At 38.5% G+C, this 6,000-nt stretch overlaps 1 long non-coding RNA gene across 1 annotated transcript in view; it reads left to right on the top strand.

Annotated features, from left to right (window-relative positions):
* The first annotated feature begins 473 nt into the window (after positions 1-473).
* The window catches only part of LOC146376724 (uncharacterized), a 74,017-nt gene continuing 68,490 nt past the window's right edge, over positions 474-6,000 (top strand). Inside the window, exon 1 of the long non-coding RNA XR_014801763.1 lies at positions 474-602. This is a non-coding gene — a long non-coding RNA (uncharacterized LOC146376724). The remainder of the gene's footprint in view (positions 603-6,000) is intronic.

Here is a 6,000-nt window from a genome sequence, read left to right as displayed (position 1 = left end):
ATACACGATCTGACGAATGAGCACTTTCATTTACATTTCATTTGACAACTTGTGTCACTGTTCTTGATGAGGATGCTCCTTTACAATATGTTCAGCATCCATCGTGGTGGAAACAGTGTAGAAATAGTGTGTGGAGTGATGATTGAGGGGAAATATCAAAAAAGCTCTCCCCTCGATGCAGCGCCAAGACATTAATGGCTCAAAGGTGAGAGGGCCAATGAACTAGCATGTCTCCACTCTCCTGGAGGCCTGCTGGCCTTCACCTGTTCCCTGTCCTCTACTCCTCCACCGAGTTTTCCCCCCTGCCCCGCAACAGACGTCTTATCAAACGTGACTGATTGCTGTAATCTGGACTCTAGGCAGCCATTAAGCAAATTACCTGAATCATTGCGAGGATTAGTCTCATTAACACATGATTAGCATCAAATTAAAATAATGAGTGTTTAACTTGTGATGTCTTCCAGTTGTTGGAACAGCTTGATCAGCCACACCAGGCTGACAGAGGGGGCAACCCTGCGTGTCAGGGGTCCTAAATTGGAAGGGGCCAACCGTGGTGAAGGGGATGGACCTTCACTGGATTACCAAGAGTTGGCTGGCTGAAGGTAAACCTTTAATCTCAAGCTATTTTGCTGAAACATGTCACCCCAGGGGTTGCATTATAATTTGTACAATGTTCAGTTTTCCAAAATGAACACCAATATACAAGTGTCAGATTTGACAAGAAAGCTGTCCAGAAAAAAAACAGGAAATATGGCATTTATTTTATGGATTTTGTATTTATTTGCACAAAATCAAAAACATCGATGCCAAATAACATCAAAATACTTGGTTAAAGCTGAGTGAATGCCGAGCCCAGAAGCCAGACCCTGAACTTCAACAGGTAACAAAGGCAGTGATGAACAGTCAGGCTGCAGCCTCCATTTCTATCCGCTCATGCTTCTACAGTAGAATGACAGTAGCGATAGCTTCAAAGTGTCTTTGTGCTGATTTTCATTTTTGCTCTGTGCCATCAGCTTTGTGTTCTTAGCTTTGTGCCTAAATACTAAGAGAAAGATCATGCACACCCTGATTCGGTAGGGATTTGTGTTGGTGTGTGGGCCTGTAGCCTGCGGTTTATATTGTTAAACTGTAATTATGAGACACTGGGTTTCAGGCCATTTTACAGACAAATGTAACATGGAGTATAATAAATTACTTTGGTAAACTGTTCTCTTGGGAGTAACTGATTACTTCCCCTGCATTGCTTTAAAAGGGGACATGAAACGCTACACATATAAACGCTAATTTACACCACTGAGTCCTGCGCTCAAAAACTGACATAGATGTAACTCTGTCTGTGAAGCTGGACTTAAGAAATAAGTCCTTAAAGTTAAAGTTCAAAAAAAATGTTTAGCACCACCTTCTGTCAGTACAGAACGTGACCTCATATGGTTGGTTGGTTGGTTGCGGCTAATAGCTAACATAAACTAATGTAAGTCTAACTAGTGACAGAATCGATTATGAAAAAATGACACCAAGGGGATGTTAAAACCGAGTATATACTGTCTGCTTTCGCTGTCTGTCTCTTTAGCAGTAAGGTTGTTCAGACTAACGGAAACATATTTTTCCTCCTCTGGCCGAGTGTACCGAGCGACACGATCAGTGCTATTTTATACAAGCAAATTCAGACAGTTTACAACATAACAGCTCACTACATGCACATCACACCACAAATGTAACTACGTTTCTTACTGAAGCACAAGCACAAATCCCATCAGCACGTCTGCAGTGCTCCGAGGAAGAGATACCCACTTTTTGGAGACCTTGTTTTTTTTTCCCCCTCACATCATTTCACTGATTAAATTACTTTATTATATTAGTGATCAAAAGCGAAGCCCAAATGTATGTGAAGGAGACTGTAATGTGGAGATTTTTATTTCCCTGCGGACATACTGATGGATCTTAGGATTTCCAATCATCTTGGGTAAGAAACTGTTTTGTTTTTTTGTGTTTGTGACCCCTGTTTGGTGAACCCTCAAAGCAGAGCCAATGAGACCCCAGTGAGAATGAGACCCAAAGTGATAGCTTACCAATAATATTATATAATGAAATCGAATTTGCTAAATTCTTATCAATTCCCATCCATCCCTAATGAAAAGCAAAATAAAATTGTGCTTATTCATTAGTTATTTTTTTCCACAATTTAATTCATTATTATGACTTTATTGTTATTATTGTATTGTTGAGATATCCCACTGTGAGATGTGATATAATGTCACTTATTAATTCTATTAGGTCAATTTATAATTTAAAAATTTAAACAATTGTGATTTCATAGTTGTATTTATTATGTATACATGGATTAAAAACAACAACAACAACAAAAAAAACCCAAGTCTGTATGACGTCTATTTTAAAACTTGCTGGTAACAAGATTTAGAAAAACCTTCGACTGTTCGTTCAAATCCTGGAGTCCGCAGACATTTAGCAACATCTGTCAAACCATAATTAATCAACATTCACAGATGTTGCTTTCTTTCAACCTGTTGATATTTCCCCAAAAATCTCTTGGAACAGAGAACATCAGATTACTTTAATAAATACCAAAATGTTCCACATTATCATCCATACAATCCACCATCAGGCCCTTTTCACCTCTATGAAGTGAAGATGAGCAAATGTCCCGAATCAGCAGAGGAGTGCAGTGCACCTTCTGCTCTTATCTCAACAGAAGATTTATTTTAATACCAGAAATGCATATTTAGTAACCGCTAAGTGTAGTTAAAAACTCTAATGCTAACTGCTGCTTGGAGATTATGGACACAGAATGATATTATGTTTTATCAGAGGAGCGGGGGAGTGTGGATGTCAAGTGCTCGCCCAGATGCACGATTTCATACCATACACACTGAGTACAATTCCCCCTTTTTTTTTTTTGTACTAATGAAAACAATAGCAGCACTAAACACTTCAGCCCACATTTAATTTAATCTTTGAGGGATTATCTTCTTCGGCTAATGTCAGAGTGTAAGAAGCCCTGTGAATATTAAATACATTTCCTCTGCAGATGCTCCGGCAACATTGTCAGGATAATGTCAACAGATTTTTTTCTGAGTTTCTTCATATGGGTGGAATTACTTCATGAAACATTTATGGGGAGGCGTTTGCCTTTCCTGAGTTCTCCATTAAACTTGAATGTCATGACACGAAGAGGCGGGGTTTGAGGATAAAATTTGTGTTAATGGCCTTGTGTTCCTTTGGCTTTGGCTAAATTAAAGGGCTTAGCAAATCCATCTTAACTGTGACTATACTGCCACGGGGTGAAGGGAGGAGAAACCCGCTGCAGCATTGTGCAGGATATTATATCTTAGAATAATCAGCTGAAGCTCTGATTCAGTGTGTGGTATGAATTGAATAAATTCATGCATTAGTTAAGTTTGAAAAACTAACACACACAGTTTGATCAAAGTTGTATTTTGATTGTTCTGTTTGAAAGGGAACCTCTTACACTTTTATGCATGTTTATATATGCACGCACACGTGCACGCAGTATATTAAGTCATGCTACCAATAGGTTTGGCAGGAGCCAGTACACAGCAACACACTACCAGGCATGAGAACAACAAAGTGTGTGAGGTGAAATATGATGATATGATCCTGTAAGAACAGAAGCAACATGCAGAGATAAAAACAAGTTCAAACTGTGTTGTGTGGTAGTCAGAAATAAGTGAAAATTAGTTCCAGTGCAAAACTAGCAAGTTGACCGCAGCTGTGCACAGTCATTGGAGAGCAGTTTGGGGTTGGACGTGATCCTTAAAGAATATTTGAATGGTTCCCTCTGAAAATTGAATGGTATTTTTACTTGAAATGCTTTGCTGGAAGTGGATAACAGTCCCCATTAACAGTTCAGGTTGTCAGCTTCCTTTTTCCTGATAGTTTAAGCAGCTTGTTGTAAATGGTTCTTATATAACACTTTTCTACTCTGCCTGAGCACTCATGGTCCTTTATACAACATGCCTCATTCAACCATTCACACAAGCACTTTTTTCTATGCTTTTTCCTACTGAAGTGCTAATCTAATATTCACACACATTCACCCCACAGCCACTCCTTGTAGTTCCATGTTTTTTAAAGGGAGGGAAGATAGTAAAAAAGTGACTGGATGAATGAATTTGGATAGTAGAGACAGAAAACAAAGAGAAAAGAAGAACAGAGGAGAAAAGATGTAAATGGGTGCTTATAATTTGAGGTTTTTAAAATGATGACAGGAAACATACACGAGCGGACTCACAAACAGCTGAAGTACAGAGATTTTTAGGCAAGACACTCTGAAGCACTAATATAAATGTTTAAACACAATCTAAATGTAGCTGAAATTGGAATGGAAACAAAGCAAATAGAGAATTGAGTGTAACAAATCAATACCAATCCATGCCCTATCTGAGGTCAGTCAGAAGTACAATTTTCAAGATTTCTTCCCCTGAAAATGCTGTAAACACATCATGAACTAGTTGTCTAATCGGTAGTTCTGTGGTGGAATTTGGAAAACAGCTTTCTATCAACCACATTTATGTACTGTTTGTCATATTTAATTGACAAATGGTAGATAGTTTTAATTTTTTTCAGAGGAAAAACACAGAAAGCAGATTTTTTTTTTCCATGTTGGGCATGTTTGCTGTATACTTTATATTTCACTCACTTATTTAACACTGATTGTGTTAAATATTATTTTCTTTTAAATGGAGATTGGTTGATGGTTTGACTTGATGGCCGTGAACAGAGTACCACCTTGAATTTCACTTGTCTAAACATTGTCGTTTCCAAGTATTCATTAAACATTGCAATGTCAAAACGTTGTAAACTACTGTGGTTCTGAGCAGGTCTAGGTTAACTATTGACACGATGCTTGAACAGACCCTCGGGTATGTTAAAAATCAGAAACATCATCAGCTGTGTTGCCATTTTTCCTCCCAGCAAAAGAAGTTTACAGTAGCCTGTCTCTGTTTGTAACCAGTGTGGATTATACTTTTGTATCATCCGTACGCGACGGTGCCGATCCTTACTAAAATTCAGCAACTCTAAAATGGCTTTGGTTCTTTCTGAAATCACTTATAAAGTAGACAAATTTAATACCCAGAGCCAAAACTCCCTAGCATTTGCATAGCGGCTGACAGTAATTTCCCCACATTGTTATTGCTTTATGTCTGTCTGAGCCCATCTGTGATCTCTGTAGCGGCGAACGGTATTTCTCACTGAGTGCACTGTTGGGCTGACGTACTGCTTTTTTCTGCAAGTGAATGAAAAGTCATCCTAAGGACATAGCGACACAGCCTAATTGCAGTTGATTAATAAAATACTAGCGCAGGCACCAGTTGGCAACTTCATTATTATGTTTCTCAAACAGATTAATTGCGCTGAACAATATGAGCCTGCCACCAGTGATAGCAAGACTTTGGATACAAAGGCAGTCATCAAGACTGAGCCTGGCTTACATTAGTCATTTTAAATAGCTCACTCAATGATTACTCTCATGTGCAATCTCTGAGGTACAGGGATGTGGCGTTAGGAGCAAGCAGATGCCCAAATGTCTAACAAGTACAACTGATCGTTGTTTTTCAAAGCAAAAGACATTTAAATCACTGTCAGTGTGGCCACCGTGAAAACAACTTTGCAATAAAATCTTTATATTTATCAGAACATAAGACCCAAATATTCCACATACTCATAGTGCCCGTAGTTTTTGCTTAGACTCAGTTAATGAACTTAAGCTGAAGGGAAAAGAGGATCCTTCCCTCACGACAGCAAATAGCCAAGGGCAATAGCCGATAACTAATGTGTGGAATATTGCAATTAGCATGGCAAAGTACTTACAGGGATCAAATTAAAAAATTCATTAACGCTCGCACTTAATTAAGAAACACTTTTCGGTTTACATGATAAATTATGACACCTATTAAATCTTCCACTACAAGCTGTAATGGCCTTCTTTGCTCCTGGGTATAGGCAGTGTTTCTTTTCAGG

This window comes from Perissodus microlepis, chromosome 12 (genome assembly GCF_051167445.1).
Source record: "Perissodus microlepis isolate ML-2025 ecotype Zambia chromosome 12, ASM5116744v1, whole genome shotgun sequence".
Taxonomy (NCBI): Eukaryota; Metazoa; Chordata; class Actinopteri; order Cichliformes; family Cichlidae; genus Perissodus; species Perissodus microlepis.
This window is presented reverse-complemented; position numbering and strand designations above follow the sequence as displayed.